This window comes from Callorhinus ursinus, unplaced genomic scaffold, assembly GCF_003265705.2.
Source record: "Callorhinus ursinus isolate GAN/ISIS: 27379988/994484 unplaced genomic scaffold, GSC_fseal_2.0 scaffold12, whole genome shotgun sequence".
NCBI classification, from domain to species: domain Eukaryota; kingdom Metazoa; phylum Chordata; class Mammalia; order Carnivora; family Otariidae; genus Callorhinus; species Callorhinus ursinus.
Genome location: NW_027397074.1, coordinates 3297448 through 3315701, shown reverse-complemented (window position 1 = coordinate 3315701; position 18254 = coordinate 3297448). Strand labels below are relative to the sequence as shown.

Below are 18254 nucleotides of genomic sequence, written 5' to 3'. Positions count from 1 at the left end.
CTTCTCAGGGAATTCTGTTTAATGACCCAGCCAACACATTCCACTGCTAAATTCACAGAAAAAAATGAAATCAACGGATACGCTTTTTTCTTAAGATTTTAAGTTCCATAAATTCTTCTTAAATCACTAATTGGAAAAACAAGTTGTAGAGGAGAGAATATTCATCAAAACTTGCAGATAGCCCTTTACCCTTAATTTTTTTTTAAATGTGTGGTTCTGAATTCTAATAAACAGATTAAAGCAGTGTTTCCTATTTGAACTGCTCCTTATTGTTCAGACTGGAGTAAATGTCTCACTCTCTCAAGGTTCTTCTGTCCCCTGAGCTTCGAGAACAAGCTTGGCCGACACTGGTGCAGGGGAGAAAGTCTGTGTACGGATGTAAAGTGGGGAACCCGGGTCACAGTGATCAGAGCCTCCCTTAGGAGGCGAGCTGCACGCTTCACTCGGCGAAGCTTTTGAAAATGGGGAGAACTGATGTCCTGGGTAGCGCGGAGTGAGTAGATTTTTCAGAAAGATCCAATTTCTATTCAATCGTTGTTTCTCTAGTCTGGGAAGACCCGCCTGTGGAGAACTCACATGGTTTTGTCTTTTGGTGGAGAGGTGGGTGGGCTGCTGATAGGAGCGGATAGGGTCTTAGTTTCTCGTAAAAAGGTACTGCTGTGCGGGTGCAATGTCCCTGGGTAAAGTGTTCCAGATTTCTATGACAATCATTCTGAAATGAGTCCTCACCTACTCTGGGCTTATTTTTTTCTGTTCTGGTCAAGGGACGGCCTAAGGTGGATCCTTATCATTATTTTTATTCCAATTGCTCTGCCCAGGAAGAGTTTATAGAACATTGTATTTTTTATTCACTATTAAAATACATTATAGACTTTTAAAAATGTTTTAGAGAAAAAGTCTTTTTCTCCAATTTTTCTTTCTCTGTTAATGTAAATAGACACATTAGCAAAACTGTAATCAATTGATATTTTGGACTATTCTTTTTCAACTAACATTATTCTATTTATACGTTACTGATTCCCATATACTGGTCATTTTAAATGGTTAGGTATATTCAATCATTGCTTTATATTATTTAGTCACTCTTTTACTATCTACTTACTGTCTGTTTTTTGGGGTTTTTTTTTTTTGGCTTTTTAAAAAATTATTTATTTAAAAAGTGTTTTAGGATTATTTCTTTGAGGGATAGTTTCCAAAGTGAAAGACTGCAATAGTTCATTGCTCTTACGACACATTTCTTTCCGGACAAAAAGACCAAACCGATCTATTGTGCTAATGCTAAATATTAGTACCATTTACCTACTAAAGTGGAAACAAAGTCACTGTGAGAACACCCATGTGGAATTAAGTGTCAAGAACAACCTCAGTGATTGATCTTGGCTCAGCAACCTCTGGTCTCACCCCTCTGTCTTCTGGCCAACACTACTAATAATTTATTAAGAAAGTCCCATGGATCAGGCACTCTACTAAACATTTGATTTCCCTTAGAGCATTTAATATCTTACAATACCAAGAGAGGTACTATTATTAGCTCTATGCTACAGATGAAAACACTGAAGTTCAGCGACACCACTTGCCCGAGGTTACAGAGCTAGAAAACACCAGAGCCCGCGGTCTGAGCCCTACCACCTGACAATCTTGGAAGATGCTGGAGTTGATGGGGGGAGCCTGGAAGAGCCCTCAGGACCCCCCACCCCACCCTGCCCACCGTGTATGGACATTCCAGCAGGGCACCCCTGCTCCCTTAGGGAGAGGAAAGAGACGCCCTTTAGGTCCCGGTCAGCAGCCCCACACCACAGACTGAGACCCCAGCCTCGAGGAGCTGGGGAACCCCAAGACCAAAGAAATGAAAAACCAAATCCTTTTACTTGTTTTGCATTTCTGTCACGAGAATTCCAGACCATGGCCTCGGCCGCTGGCTGTTCTAAGACCACTTGCTTCACCATACACGCCTTAACCATCCAGGTGTGACTCCAGGGTGCACAGCTGGAGGCCAGCTGAGTGGGGGGCTTGCAGACACGGCCTCTCAGCATTCTGAAAATCTCTGGTAGGCGTGGCGAGCCCGGTGTCTCCACAGTTGCTCTCTCCTGTTGCTCTCTGCTGGTCGGATCCACCTGGTCCTTGGGCAATTCCATTTCAGTAAAAATCTGGACCTCCCCCACCCCATGTTTACGCGCTGAGATATTTTCATACTCACAGCGTCAATATCCTGCGTGGAGAGCCGCGGCGCAGATGCCTCATGAATGGCTGAGCCAGCTACCAACACCCAGTGTGGTTCCCTGTGCTGGCTTTAGAAAGAAACTGTCTGGAATTTTCCAATATGGCTTTTAGGGGACCCATCTCCTCCCGAGAGACTTTGAGCACCACAGTCACCTGTGGCCCACCACGGCTGTGTCGGCTCACTCAGGCTTAGGCTAGCATCTGGCTGTCTCATCTGATATCTCGGAGGGCAAGTGCTTGGCAAATCATTAGCCCGGCCCTGTTTTATCAATGGATTCCATCTGCAGTAGTAGCAGTCAGGGTGCCTTCCATAAAGGACAACCCTGAATTCCAAGGGACCTTCTTCCAAAAGAAGACTGGCGCTGCAAGGTGAGGGGTGCAGCACGGACCCCGGCATGGGGAACCTGTAACCCCCCCTGAGGCAGGGCAGTCCCCATTTTACAGCCGGGGACACGGAGGCAGACTGCATTAGAGAAACTTGTCTGGAGTCACAAGGCCTTTAAGTGGCAGAGTGGGGGCTAGAATCCGAGCCTGTGGTCTCATTTGCCACAACGGTCGTTAGACACTAAATATAGGGCCGCGGTGGTTAGAGGAGGCAAACTGAACCAGCCTTCCTCAGCAGGGGACGAAATGAAGACACAGCGAAGTCAAGTGACTGTGGCAGGCAGCGCCGTGCCAAGCAGCTCGTATGCCAGGAGTGCCATGAGCTCCTTCGGAATGCCTACTCCCTCCTCAGGTTGGAGTACCTCTTTAAAAGATCCCGGGGCCTGAGTGGCTGTGGAAGTGCTCCCGAACGCATGCGCGTCTGCCACCAATTAGCTTCTACAAGGTCTTCTTTACCCTCTTCACCTCCTACCCACTGCCAGGCCACGGGCAGTGTCTGCAGCACTTTGACAAATGCCACTGTGGGCTGGTGGCTCGTGCCAGCTCAGTTCTCAAATCCCTCCAGGCTCTAGTTTGGTTTCTTGGTCATCTGGTCACTCTGTCCATTCATTCAGTCAGGAGGAGAGACGGCATTCTTGAGCACCTCTGCGTCAGGCACCGTGCAAGCTACTTTTAACGACTTCCAGCTCGTGTAATCTACCCAACAGCCCGACAAAGTGGATGCTGTTAGCCTCCTTGTTATAGACGGGGAAATGAAAGCTTAGCAAGGTTATGAAACAAGACCAAGGTCATGCAGAGCCCAGGTCTGCCCAGCCCAAGCCAATGCTCTTCCCACCACACCACCCTGCTTGGATGGTCTCTCCCCTCTACACCTCAGCAACACAGTTTCTCCCATGATTCTTGACAAAGAATTTTCCATTTTCAGAGCTGGCCTGAGACACAACTCTGAAGCTAGATAACTTGAGATTCTCTTTATCTCCTCCCTTTAGCTCCCGCCCCCTACTTTTATTGGTTATTTATACTAAGGTGCAAATTTCTGGCATCATCCACTGCTGGGCATGATTTGGGGAGTCCCGGGGACTTTCCACAGCCCTAAAATATTTCCATCAGCCCTCAGGAATGAACCCCAGCCCTCCCTAGGCACCAAACCTAGCTCGAAGAAAAAAACCACAGCAAATATAGACCTCTGGGGAAACAAACTCATGCACACACTGCTGGGGGTACTTTCAAGGAATGACATTTCTCTGGAGACCAACCAGTGATGATAGCAAGAACCAAACAGTAATTTATCAGCCTTTGATCTGGTAACTGTAGTCTGAAAAGTAGACCTCAAGGAAATCGTCCACCCGCCCCTCCCCACTGCAAAAAAGTTCAAAGATATTCTCATTGTGGCACTGTTTACAATAGTAAAAAATATCACAATTGACCCGAATGATCTATAATAAAACAACTGAAAATGACAGGAACAAGGACCATTATCCCGACGTAAGGAAAGGTGTATGTGAGATTGTATGCCCAAATCCAGAAGGAAATTACAAATATCACAAATAATGTGTAAACATGAATCATGATTTTATAAAAACAAAAAACATGTAGCACACACATACATATGAATACATAATGTAGATAGACAGATGAGGGAAAAAGAGAAGGATATAGGATGGATTGCTTAATAGGCTCGGTTTTGTTACAGCTGTTTAAGTCCATATAAGAAAAAAAATCAATCAAACAAACAAACAAAAACAACTACAACAACACTAACACATCCTTAATCCGAGAGGGGGCAAAGGAGGGAGAACAGGTGCAAATACAAAGGTAGGAAGGAGTAAAACATGAATGAAGTCAACCTCTTCATTCATTCATTCATTCATTCATTCATATGAAACTGTGTGCCAGGCGCTGAGATATGATTGTGGCCACAAGACACTGTCATCGCCAGAGGGTTCGTTCAGGGCAGGAGACACTCCAGATCCTGGGCTGGCCACCACTTGGTCACCCTGAGTGGTAGAGGAAGGCTCCCCCGAAGGAGGCAGGCCCCTGCCTGTGGCACCCGAGGCTGGTGAATAGCTCCCCCTTTGTGGGACTCTGCCTGCAGCCAGAGCCCTGATTCTCTGAATAATATCAGGCCTTTTATTGTCCCAGCTGTCCCCCTGTGCCCAGAGCCAGGACAGTAGTGGTGGGGTCGACAAGGAGTTCCCCTGCATGGTATTAACTCCTCCATCAGAGTGCCTGCCTCCCCAAACCACCCCACATACACAAGCCACACGAGTTCAAACATAGGAGCCACCTTAGGGGAGAACTGGTGGCTTCCAGCTGTAGGGTAAGTTGTTGGATTCTACCTTAGGACGGCACAGCTAACATCCTCTCCACCCCAGGGGCGCCAAAGGGACATGTGTGACAGGCAGCTGGGAGCTGGGTGAAGCAGGAGGCACAGGCTGGTGTGTCTTCGGGGAGAAGATACACGAATAGGGATTCCCAGTGTCTAAAACACCTCAACAGCTGGACTGAATCTTCCCAATACTGTCTTGAGGCAACATCGGTAGCTTTTCCCCAGATGCCCTGGGCTAAGTGCATATAGAGTCTTCGTCACAGGCATTGCCCTGTCCACACCCCACGGGAGCGGCGGAGGATCCCGCTGCACGAGGTACAGAAAGTGCCCAGGCCAACCTCTACCTCAGAGACCACTTGGTGCAGCAAGGCCAGGGCCCCCAAATCTATATTTTTTTAAAAGGTCCTGAGGTGGGATGCCTGGGTGGCTCAGCCGGTTACGCGTCTGCCTTTGGCTCAGGTCATGATCTCGGGGTCCTGGGATGGAGCCCCACGTCAGGCTCCCTGCTCGACGGGGAGTCTGCTTCTCCCTCTGCCCCTCCCCACTGCTCGTGCGCGTGCACGCGCGCTCTCTCTCTCTAATAAATAAATAACGTCTTAAAAAAAAAAAAAAAAAGGTCCTGAGGTGATTCTCATGCTCTGCACCAGCTTTGGGAGTCACAGGAAATGCAGACCAGACACTGCTGTCCTTGGAATCAGAAAGATCTGGGCTCAAATCCCAGCTCTGTCACCCATTAGCTGTGTCACTGGGCAGATAACATAACCCCACCCCCCCGGAGCCCCAGTTTCCTTACCTATAAAATGGGGACAACACTGTCCATGTCATAGGGTTGTAAGGGGGGAGGTGTCCCCCAGCACATTGAGGCGCCCTATCTCAGAACACATCACATGCTGTCACCACTGGCTGATTGGCCTAGGCATCCTGTCATTGGATGTACCTCGAGGGCAGGTGTCTTGTTCACTCTTATCCCTGGCATTTAGCCCTGGGTCCTGCCCTAATAGGCACTCGCTGCGTTCAGTGTCAAAGAAATGAGTATTGGGAGGCTCGACGACACAGAGGAGGTAGCGACCAACTCACTTATTGTAATAAGTGCCAACTTACTTTTTGTAAGTTCCCCATCCGCATGAAAATGTAGATTAAAAAAAAAAATACCAGGAGTAGCCTTACTAAGTGGGTGGCTCCCTGCCTTCTCCCTGCCCCTGAATTAAAACGATTCCATGGACAAGAATCCTCTGGGAGCACACTGTTGAAAAAAACACAGGGAGAGGAAGGAGAGGCCACCGCGGCTCGATTTCTCTCTGTCCTGACCGCCAATTTCCAGAGTGCTGGGCCAGAGTCTCCTCCAAGAGAAGGTGGAAAGTCTCAGCTCGCTGCTAAGCTCGCGGTGGCCTCAGAACCACTCACCCCACAGGCTGCCGGGGTCCTGCAGCAACCACTAATAACGGAACCACTTCTGTTCTCCTTGGAGTGGCAGTTGGCAGTGGCAAACAGGAAGTTGTCTCGCAATAGGGTGTGGTTGTACCCTGTCAATATGTGCGTACAGAGACACACATTTGTTTTGTCTTTCTCCGGCCCCCTTCTGTTTCCTCGTGCTCCCTTCTCTAGGAGCGGAAGGTCTGAATTATTTCGGGGAAAACAAAGCCTTTTTACCTGACCGGAGATCAGCCACTGCCACCACGCGCACATAAACCTGGGGCAGAAGGGCGTCTAACATACAGGCAGGGTCTGTCCTCCGACCGGCAGTCGCTCACTTGTGGCAACTGAGTTAGTAACTGTGTGCGTGAGCGCTGCGAGCTTTCCCCTCTTCATCTCCGTGGGCACACAGGAAACAAAACCCAAGCTAGAAACCAGGCTGGGTACACCGCCAGTCATCCTAGGGAGCCAGCCAGCCTGCCAGCGATAGGGGGTGGAGGGCCCCGCCATGTGCACACCCCGGCCCGAGCACCATCCACAAGTAGGCAACAAGGAAAAAATCACAAGTCGCGAGTGTCAAGTGATTTTCAAAGTTCGAGGGCAAGAGACCTGAACTATTTCTTAAGGCAAACTACGTATCAAAATGACCAAACCAACGGCCGGGGAGGTATAAGCCTAAAGTGTCGCTGGAGCTGTGCAGAAATGCAGAGAAGTGGGGGTGACGGGTGGGTGAGGTTCCCGTGGCTAGGAGAGGTGTGCTATAAAATTTTCCACTCCACTCCTACCCGGGCCCCGAGGCTTGCGCCTCCATAAGGGCTGTCCAAAATAGACTGGTCCCCAACCCAGCCTCCTACTCCTGACCTCTTTCTGAGGCAGCTCCTCTCCCCACTGCACGCCTCAGCCCTGTCTCAGCTCCGGCGCCAGCCCACAGCCCGAGAGCGCTGTCTATGCTACACCTCGTACTTGCTAAATGGATCGTGGGGTGACAGCATGCTCCGCCTGCCAGGCTCTCTCTTCCGTGACCTGGGCCCAGCCCCACGCCATCCTGTGTGGCAAACGTGCCCTGCGCTCACACTTACACATCCCGGGGAGACAGCCTTGCCGTTAGGATAAGGAGGCTGAGCCAGTGACACGCTGGGCAACGCGACTCGTGGGAGACGTTTCCTGGCTCCTGGCTGAGGGCCCTGGCCAGTCAGAACGCACCACTTCCCCTTTAAGAGAGCACGCCCAGATGCGATTAGGGAAAGGCAGAAAGAAAAGCCCGGAACAGGGCTGTATCCTGAATTTGGCAGATGAACTTGGGTTTTCCTGAACTGCACATACAAGGTGTGGTCAGAGGCAGCGGGATCCCCTGGGGGCTGATTTGAGCAGTCGGTGTTTGGGAAGGGCCGGAGGAGCGGGGGGCGGGGGGGGGCTGTTGCAATCCCCCCCACCCCAATTCCCCAGCTTGATGACCACGTGCAAACTGTGGGCCGGGCTCCTGGAGCCGCTGTCCACTTGGGCCTGGTCCGGGCGGCCTGCGGGAGCTCAGGCCTTTCCGCTCCTCCTTCCCCCAGGGCCTGTCCAGCACGCCGGGCAGAGTCCACTGCAAGGCCTGGCACTGTGCTTTGGAGAGCAGAGACATCATTATAAAAGATTGAAATATACTTTTGTGGGACATTTTAACTACTAATTCCAGTGGGGACTTTTCATTCATTCTGGCTATTTAGGGAGTTCATTCCTTGAGCTTGGCAAGGAGATTGGGGGGGGAGGATGGTCCACAAAAGGCCACGTGTTGTAGGATTCCACTGATAAGATATATCCAGCATAGAGACAGAAAGCAGATCGGTGATTGCTGTGGGCTGGGGAAGAAGGCAGTGGGGAGTGACTATTTAATGGGTGCAAGCTCTCTTTTGGGGGTGATGAAAATGTTTTGGGGGCTCCTGGGTGGCTCAGCCATTGGGCGTCTGCCTTCGGCTCAGGTCATGATCCCAGGGTCCTGGGATCGAGCCCCGCGTCGGGCTCCCTGCTCCGCGGGAAGCCTGCTTCTCCCTCTCCCACTGCCCCTGCTTGTGCTCTCTCTCTGTCAAATAAATAAATAAAATTTTCAAAAAAAAAATGTTTTGGAACTAGGTAAAGGTGATGGTTACCCAGCACTGGGAACGAACTCAGTACCACAGAACTGTATGCTTTAAAAGTGTTAGGTGAGGGGCACCAGGATGGCTCAGTTGGTTGAACTTCTGGCTCTTGGTTTCAGCTCAGGTCGTGATCTCAGGATCGTGAGATAGAGCTCCGGGCTCTGCGCTCAGTGGGGAGTCAGCTTGAGACTCTCTCTCCCTCTGCCCCTCCTCCCTGCTCTCTCTAAAATAAATAAATACATCTTTGAAAAAAATCGTGAGGCGAATTTCATCTCAATAAAAAAAAAATCCAGTGGCAAAGTGTGTTTTGGGCAATTTTATCTTTTACTGAGATCTCTGCTGTGTTCCATCCAACATTTCTTTGTAAAACCTGGTTATTACCTGATAAATCTTAAGTCAGTCCTGGCTAAGGATTTATATGCCTTCTAATAAGGAGAAATGGAAACAAACTTCTAAGAGACAAAAGTTTTACAAGCTGGAGAATTTTCAGCCCAGGGGGAGATGGTATCATCTCAAACCATGCCATGTAAGGGAAGCAGGGCCTACCTGTCTTTGCAAGACTGTCCCATGTTGGGACCATTCCTTCAGTGGCTTCCCAGCATAACCGAAGCCAGCTCAAGGGAGTCTCCCAGGGAGAATAATTCAAGAGAATATGACTTTAGGCAGTGGGGTTCTTGGCTCCCTTTCCCCTCTTGTAGAGAGAGTTTCTTTCCACAATGAAGGCGAATTCATCAATTTCTGATGGGGAGGGCACTGTGCTGGTTGGCACAGCAGAACTGGTCTCCACAATTCCATTTCTTTGGGATGGAGCCAGTGGGGATGAGGGGGTGTGAGGCGGCCACCCACCTGACCCAGGCTTGCTGGAGGGAGTGTGCGGCCCTCTATTCTCAGTCACTTGCAGCTTTGCCTGGAGACAGTGGGTAAGGCTATAAGCCTTCTCTGCTGGACCCTAGGCCAGTAGGTCAAGGGCCCATGGGTACACTTCCCCCACTCAGGAAACTGTTCAGAGGAGGCCTGCAGGATGTTGCAATGTTTCACAGATGAAAGGGCAGGCTCCATGGCCTGGGAGCCAGAGTCTTTCCAGAGACAAATGTGAACAGCTTTCCTAGTCCCTGCTGAGTTCTAGGACAGTCTGGGGGACAAGAGATGTGACAGCTTCCTCGGGTCAACTCTCCCAGAGCCCCTTGATTCTTCTGGAGCACCTTCCCCTGCCTCTTTCACCCTGTGCTCTCCTGTTACCTCAGGTGCCCAGGGAATGAGTTGGTGGCCTGAGTTCTTAGCAAACAGGTGGTTTATGATAAAAAGATGCAATATTTACTACTACTGCTCTAGCATCTGAGGAACAGGAAGTTTAGAACCTTAATTCTAAATACAAAAACTGGTAGGTTCAGCCCAGTTAAAAAATGGACAAAGGACTTGAACACAGATATTTCTCCAAAGGAGATACACATATGGCCAACAAGCACATAAAAAGATGCTCAATATCATTAGTCACTAGGGAGCAAATCAAAACCACGATGAGCTACAGCGTCACACCTACTGGGGTGGCTATATGTAAAAAATAACCCCAAACAACCAAAAACATAAAATGACCAGTGTTGGCGAGGATGTGGAAAAATTGGAGCCCTTAGGTGCTGTCACTGGGACTGTAAAATGGTACAGCCTCTATGGAAAACAGTTTGGGGGGTGCCTGGGTGGCCTAGTCAGTTAAGCGTCAGAATCTTGATTTTGGCTCAGGTCATGATCTCAGGGTCGTGAGATGGAGCCCTGAGTCGGGCTGTGCACTGGGCATGGAGCCTGCTTAAGATTCTCTCTCTCCCTCTGCCTCTGCTCCTGCCCCCTTGTGCTCATGCTCTGTCTCTCAAAAACAACAAAAAAGAAAGGAAACAGTATGGTAGTTCCTCAAAAAATTAAACATAGAATCACCACAGAATCCAACAATTCTACCCTAAGGTATATACCCAAAAGAACGGAAAACATGTATACAAATGTTCATAGCAACACTATGAACAAACTGCTTCAGGATAACTCAAAGTTACCTTCAAAACCCTTCCTGGAATCACTTTAAAGAGGTAATTTTTAAAAATTAATTAATTAATTTATTTTAGAGGAGCAGAGGGAGAGGGAGAAGCAGACTCTGCGCTGAGCGAGGAGTCTGACATGGGACGCGATCCCAGGACCCTGAGATCATGACCAGAGCAAAAATCAAGAGTTGGTTGCTTAACCGAGCCACCCAGGCATCCCTAAAGGAGGTAATTTTTAAGTTAAGAGAATTAAGGTGGCCAGGAGGAGACAGCTCACAGGCACTCCAAGACAGTAGTTCTCAAACAAGGCCAATTCAGGTCCATGAAGAAGTGTGAATCTATGTTAAACAGTATCACAGATGCACACGTGCGCACGCGCACACACAAACACATACACACCAGGCACTGAGGCACAGTTCCCCTCTGCCAGCCCCTCATCTCTGATACAATCATCATTTCCATCAGAGGGATCTCCATTCCCATGATGGAATCATCATTGCCACCAAAGGCACCCAGGGCTTAGACCTTGAAGTTGGGACAGAGTAACAGATGCCCAAGAGGCAAGAAGAAGAAGCCGCACAGGTAATCACTCTCCGCTAATTCCTGCCGGTCCCTTCTTGGGGCTGCTGTCGGGTCCCCAGCACTCTGGCCGTGGGGCTGCCCAGCCTGGCTTCTCCCCTGCAGGCCCCAGTGTGGATGGCGCCTTGCAAGCGCGCACCAGGTGAGACAGCATGGCGTTCTCATTGGCTGTTGGAGCGTCCTTCCCTACTTGAGCTGCTTTGCAATGCCGCACGTTAATCCCATTTCTGCTCTACGGGGGTCATCTTGACCCAGTCTTACTTCCCGTCCATGGGACACCTTGCCAAATATTTGCTCCTTGAAATCTGTCTCCAGGCTAAACACCCCAGATGTCTTTTTAAACCATACCTCCCAAAACATCATTTTCACTATTCTCATCTCTGGGTCCTCTCTGGCTCTACTATCTGTCCTTCATAAGCTGTGGAAGTCAGAAGAGAGAACATTACAGATGGGGTCTGAGCAGCTCCTAGCTGTCTATCCTGGACATTATCTTCCTAGTCACGCAGCTAGAGATCCAACCTAGATTTTTTATTTTTGATAACTGTATCACCCCTAAGTCTTATTTCACACATTTTCCTGCCAAGCCGAGTATCCACAGGTATCCTTTAAAAATGTCATCTGGTTGGATTTAGTCTACTGTTCTGGCCTGCTGCAATCGTTTTGGACCCTGACCCATTCGTGTATCTATTCTCCCTCCCCAATCTGCCACCTGCACAGTGGATAAGCCTGCCACCAATACCATTCTTCTTCCAAACCCTTACTTGTAACGTGCAACTGTATATATACATCCCCCAGAGTGGCCGTGACCGGCGAACAGCGCTCTTGGCCATTTAGGGCAGGTGTGTCACTTAGCCACATTTCTTCATCTTCCCTCGTAAGGATCTCATGGGCAACTGACAAACGGGGCTAACAACAGCCGTCCTCTTACCAGCAGTGGTAAAGATTAAGCGTAAAGGTCTTCGAGCAGGGCATTGCACACATTGAGCAATCAAATGTTGCTTTTATAGCTGACAAGAAATACAAAAAAAAAAAAAAACCCAAAAACCCAACCACCTGGTTTTCCAATTGCCAAACTACCTTCTTATTGGCAACCAGATACAGAGAGTAGGCAGCTAGAATCAAGAGAAGGAGCATTGGAGTCCAGGAGATGGAGTCTCAACCCTGGCTCTCCTTCCAGAATTTCCATGCTCTGGGCTTAACAATACCTGCCCTCCCAGGGCTATAAGGAGGAGTCAACGAGATCAGGCACGTAAAAGAGGCTTAAAAGTTGGGTCAGGCTATGCAAACATAAAAGAACAGTTTATGATCATTACCGTTATAAATAACCCAGATCCCGCCTCCATTGGCAGAAACCCGCTGTTATGCCTAGGAAGAACCAGTGGCAGCATTCAGCTGGCCAGGCAGGCCTCTCAGTACAGAGCAGCTGGACTGCTACAAGGGAGCCGACTCCTGACCTCCCCTCCTGGCAGCAATCACCTTCTCCCTCGTCTCAGACCGGAATCCAGGCTGGCTTGCAAAGGGCAATGGATCCTCCCACCAGCCTGCAGGAACACACTGTCTCTCCATGGCCCTGCTGCCGAGACCAGAACCTGAGTCATCTGCAGCAAGAACCCACCAGGTAGTGAAGGGCTGGGGGGGCTGCTCTTAGCTCCACTGTGGCTTGACCACAACTTACTCTTGGGTTTCTGAATGGAGTGGCAGTTTCCAAGAACACCAGGCTTTTGTCTCTGCCATTCTCAAGGTGGAGCCCCGGGGAACCCTGCTCTTGTCTTGGCTGAAGGTGGGCGCCTTCTTAGGGAACAAATGTTCTTGATCGAGAAATGATCTTAGGGGAAATTTTTTGCAAAGGGCCGTCAGAGGGCAACCTGCTGGCCCCTAGCATCTCCGGGTCAAAGATGTCCCACAGCAAGGGAAGAGGGAAGGAGATGAATGGCCAACCACAGGCCCCTGGGAAAAGAGCAGCCATTGAAATGGGAGACATAACTGGCTAAATTTTCCTCTCCTGGTCCATGTAAGGCTGGCTTCCCAACTTCCAGAGGGAATGAACACTGAGGGCAGATTTAAATATATATACATAATTGTTGGCAAGACACTGAGAGGATCATGCCAATGAAACTATTCACAGATCAGGGAGTCTGCCCAGAAAGGCACCGGGAGGAAGAGGCCCAGAAGGGAAGGTAACACTTTCTGTCAGATGACTTTTGGGGCCCAATGGTCTGCGAGCGACCCTTGCTCAACCCACCCCTACAACAGCCTCCCTCAAGACAGGTGGGCTGCTGAAATCATCTAAAAATCATCACAGGACACATGAAAGCTTACTCAGACTTTCACAGCCACCGGTGACTTCTTCTTGTGCCTTTGAACATATTTTGTCTTTTTCTCATTGTGTTCCCTTTGACTATGCACCCACACAGAGAGATGGTGCCTGATTCTCTACACTCATATGCACAGGAACAAGCCACAGATGAACCTCTACATCATGCCGGTTACTGCAGTGTTCCTGACGCTGCCAAGGAATGGAGCTGAGGTGGGACCAGGAGGAGTCAAGTGGTGTTATGGGCTGAATTATGTTGCCCCCAAATTCCTATGCGGAAGTCCCAATCCCCAGTACCTCGGAATGTGACTGAATGGGCAGATAAGGTCTTTAAAGAGGTGATTAAGTTAAAAATGAGGCCAGTTAGGGTGGGCTCTACTCCAGTACGACTGGAGTCCTTTGATAAGAAGAGGGACAATCTGATGAAGAGACAGCAAGAAAGACAGCCATCCTCAAGCCAAAGGAGGGAGGCCTCCGGAGAAACCAAGTCTGCCGGCACCTTGATCTTGGGACTTCCAGCCTCCACAATGTGAAAAAATAAATTTCTGTGGTTTAAGCCACCCAGTCTGTGGTATTTTGTTATAATAGCCCTAGCAAATTCATGCAATTGATTTACCTAAAAACCCTCCCCATTCACCAGATTGGAGAGAAAAAGTATAGGATGGAGGACGGATAACAAGGGACTCCCAACCTCTGACATGCTGTGGATCAAATGTATTTTCCTCCTTAGTCTGAGACGTGCCACTTTGATGATTGTAGCGGTCTACTGGTCCTTGAAGACTAGCAAATCCTGCCCTCCCTGGAGGCCTGAGGCTGAGGTAGCCTACAGGTGCACAAGCGTCTGGGATGAAACAGGGTGACCAAGCCACAGCCGAGGAGTAACCAACTCCTTCCATCAGCTAACTTTCTGGTTTGGCCTCCTACCCTTGGGGGTTCCGCCTAATTTACATGTCATTGCCGTTATTCCAGAAAAGGATAAGACCTTGGGGATGAGTGGGCTAGTAGCAGAGTGAAGCAGCCACCAGCAAACTCTCATAGGTTTGACAACCGAACTCAGATCTTCTGGACCAATGTTGCCTTTGGTATTGGGAATTGGGAATCCACCCAATCTCCAAGTTTGCTTGGATGCCTCGGCCCACCAGCAGCCTCCAGGACCCTGCCAGACCCTGAGCTTCCCAATGAGTGTGGGGCCCAGCAGAACCACTCCCTGGGGACCAGGAGAGGACCCCCAGATGGACCCACAAATGCTTACTGCTGCTAAGGGGCCTGGACACACCAATCAATTATCAATCCAACCACAGCTCTCAGGCTGGTGGCCGGGATCAAAGCAAGTTAGGAGGGTATTTGAAAGGTGTTGGTAGGCAGATGTCTGGAGGGCCTGGGAGGGGCGACGTGCTCTGGGAGGCTGGCAAAGGGCTGTGCCTTCACTTTCTCAAGGACCCCAGGGTGGGCGGGACTGGCCAATTCAAATGCAAAAGTCTCAGGACTGGGAAAACTTGTGGTATTCACCGCCATCCCTCTCCAACTCCATCAGAAAAGCCTATTGGTTCCGTTCATGTCTCTTCATTCACTCTGGCCAGGAGGTTATTTACATGGCGGAGTGGGGGCCCCCATAATCACCACTAGCTGAAATGCACACAAACCAACACACACCTCCGACCCCCTCAAAAGATGAGCCTCAAATCCTATCTCAACCTCCTTACAGGAGGAAGAGGGAAGTGTTGTAGGGACCTCGTCCTTGGGGGCAGATGAGAATCACAGGAGAACAAGGGGTCTCCTCACATCTGCAGTGCAGTCCCGGAGTCTGGATGGGCAATGAGGAGGCGGAGGTCTGACGGAAAAACGTCCAGGCCTGCCTCCTAGCTCGCTGGCCCTGCTCTGCAAGCCAGGACCCATCTTCAGCCTCTTTCTGCTGGGACCCAAGGGCTTACCTTGTCCTTCACCAGCTCAGCGGGGCTACTGTGAGGAAGCAGAGGGCATGCTCTAAGTTAAGAGACCGGAAGCAAGACAGCCTCATCATTATTCTCTGCAAGGTGAGAGGGGGCCAACAAAATAAAACCAAACCAAACCAAAGCACCACCAACAAAGCCCCACTTTCCTACGGATGAGAGAAACATGGAGGAGAAAAAGAAATCTGCTCTTGGCAGCACTCAGCGGTTACAACGATGCCACATTTACTACCTTGGAAATTTCCGTCTCAACCATCCATTTTCATTTGCGTGTGAGAGTCGCTGATGGTGGGAGGTGAGAGACGAGGTGTGGACCTGCCTGCGAGGGACCCAAGGACCTGCAGCAGGGCCGACTCCCCACTTAGAAGGCCTTTCACGCGGCCCAAAAGATGCTTACTGTTTTCTCCCTCCCTTCCGATGTGTTTGGTTTAAAAATATTTAACCTGAGGCACAATGAAGTGTCTCATTTACAACGTTCTCCTGGACCATTAGGCTGGGACTCCGCGCTCATTATGCTGGAGAACGTGCTACTTACCCATGCAAATCCTGGGAGCCGCCAACAGAGAGATGGGAGGTGCTCAAGGTACACTAGCAAGGGGTGATTTAATTACGCAGCCATTCAGTGGGCAAAGCAGAGCAATTTTTAGCCAACTGTTCTAGTAAATATTATGGGAAGCCCTTTCATGGAGTGTTCATTCCGGCTTAGTGATTTCAAGCGTGCCCAGATTTCCTCCTCATTCCTGTACCCACCCACCCCCAAAGGTACCACCCGAAGTTGCTAGCCCCAGGCCAGAGGATCAAACGGATAAATGCATTAGCCGGTATGCCACCCTGAGGTCGATGATTTCTTTTTAACGTTCTAAACACCCGAGGATCACTGACATGTAGAGGAGGACAAACTTTGATAGCCACCGACTTTCCAGCGGCCGGCCTTCCTCCGCCCCTCCCCCCGGCTCTCGGTGGGTCCCGCCAAGCGGCTTCTGGGCGGCCTGCGGTAGCCAGAGAATGCGGCTCCCGCGGGTGGGACAGATCAGCCACCGCAAACCCATTCTGGCCGTTTGAAACAATACCCAATCACTGCATCCACCCTCCCAGAGCGCCCTGGAGGAAATGGCATCATGACTTTCATTTTACTCCATTTCTGACCGACCACAGGAAAACAACCGGCCCTAACACAATCCTCAGGGTATCCGATGTCAGTGGCTGGACGGGACGCTCCGGAATGTTATCAAGTGACCTCGAGGAGACATTAATTTTCAGGAGCTAAAATAACCCTCCTGATGCACAGTCATGACCATTTCCCTCCCTGCAGACGCGGATTTCACTTTCCCCAGTCAGAACAGAAAACGCTCATGCATCCCCGTTTCTTCAGAAAAGTCTATAAATAACCCAGGATCAGCAAAATTATGCAAAACATCCTGCTAGAAGAAGAAATGTAAACTAAAACCACTTACACAGAGACTCAGGCTGCCAACTTAATCTGATTGTACGACGACTGTAAACATGTTGTACTTTTGGAACCTGAAGAGATCCACATTAGCACGGATGCCATCACAAAAAAAAAAAAAGGAAAAAAACAAAAACAAAAAAACAACTAAACAACAAAAGCCCAACCCTGAACCAGAGCAACGAGATCCGGTGCTCTGCAGGGTCCGGGACCCACGACTGACCAGCTGCAGGAGCACCAGCTAGCCGAGCTTGCACACGCCAACTGTTTTGACTACAGGCACTTGTTAAACACAGAGTTTCAGGTCCTACCAGTTGGACACCAGAAGTTCATAGAACTGACCCAGTGCCAAGAACAACAAGCACAGAAAGCGAAACGGCTGCCTCGTGCGCCGTGTTTTTGTTAACTGTTTATGCAAGCCCCAAAGCAATTGGGGAACAATTAAGAATAAAGCAGAACTTAAATAACAAAAGCAAAAGATTACCACCTTGAAGGAAATGGAGATGTTGGCAGATAAAGGACAGACGTCAAACTAGTTTATTGGTGGGGGGGGGGGGGGGTTTTTGGGGAGAAACCGGGGGGGGGGGAGGGGCAGGTGTCACATGACAAACTGCCGTTATTAGCAGAAGGAACCGGGTGCTTCCTCGAAGCATCTTTTACTTTGAGATTGACTTAAGAGATCGTGCAAATGCCAAGACCTTGGCGCACATCTGGGGGTGACTGCAGAAGCCCTGGGATTTGGAAGTTGGCAAATCCCAGAGGAGAAAAAAGGGCGTGCTGAACGGAGATTTCAAGACACAGGAAAGGGACTTCCAAGCTCCCTGCTCCATGCAGTGAGATCACCGAGCCTCACAGGAAGCAGACAGAGGGGGCCATGTCCCTGGGCTGTTTCTGTCCTGGTCCCGAGAAAGGTTTCCTTGTCCCCTTTGGGTTTAGGGTTGCTGGGGTCAAGCTTTCTCCTTTATCCAGGACTGCACTCTGTGTTCTTTTGGTGACAGTGAATAAAGTATTTTTATCTGGAAAAATAAAAAAGAATGTTTACGTCGCTTATTTAACCAGGTTTTCCATTTTCTTTCCAGAATGCGCTAAGCACCATCTCAGGTTAGGATCAAAACAATTAACCGGATAAAATGTTAAGAGTTATCTGAGGATTTGAGAAACTGAATTCCAAGAGAACTGGCGTGCAGATGTAAGAGTGAGAAATTCTAAATTGCTGAGTGGGCTCAAGCCCTCCTCCCATTATCTATCTATCTATCTATCTATCTATCTATCTATCTATCTATCTATCTATCTATCATCATCTATCAATCTATCAAAGATTTCAAGCAAGCCTAGCTAAGACAGTCTCTTTAAAACGGGGTCGGGAGGCCATCAGGGGAGGAGGAATATTTGCACGTCCTTATCGCAGGAGACACGAACTTTTTTAAAAAATCTTTCAACCAGCTGTAAGCCCTCAGGCGGGACTTAACTTCCTTCTC

The 18254-nt window shown here is 49.5% G+C and overlaps 1 protein-coding gene across 14 annotated transcripts in view; it reads right to left on the bottom strand.

Moving 5' to 3' along the window:
* The window catches only part of ATXN7L1 (ataxin 7 like 1), a 226481-nt gene that overhangs the window by 52896 nt on the left and 155331 nt on the right, over positions 1 to 18254 (bottom strand). The window contains exons 1-2 of one of the 14 annotated variants that reach the window (XM_073898667.1): positions 7426 to 7535; positions 6338 to 6534 (exon numbers count right to left, since the gene is read on the bottom strand). The exons of 6 other annotated variants lie outside the window; for them this stretch is intronic. The gene's annotated coding sequence lies outside the window, so the exon portion shown is untranslated. 7 more of the 14 variants (XM_073898668.1, XM_073898673.1, XM_073898669.1 and 4 more) reach the window with 7 other exon arrangements.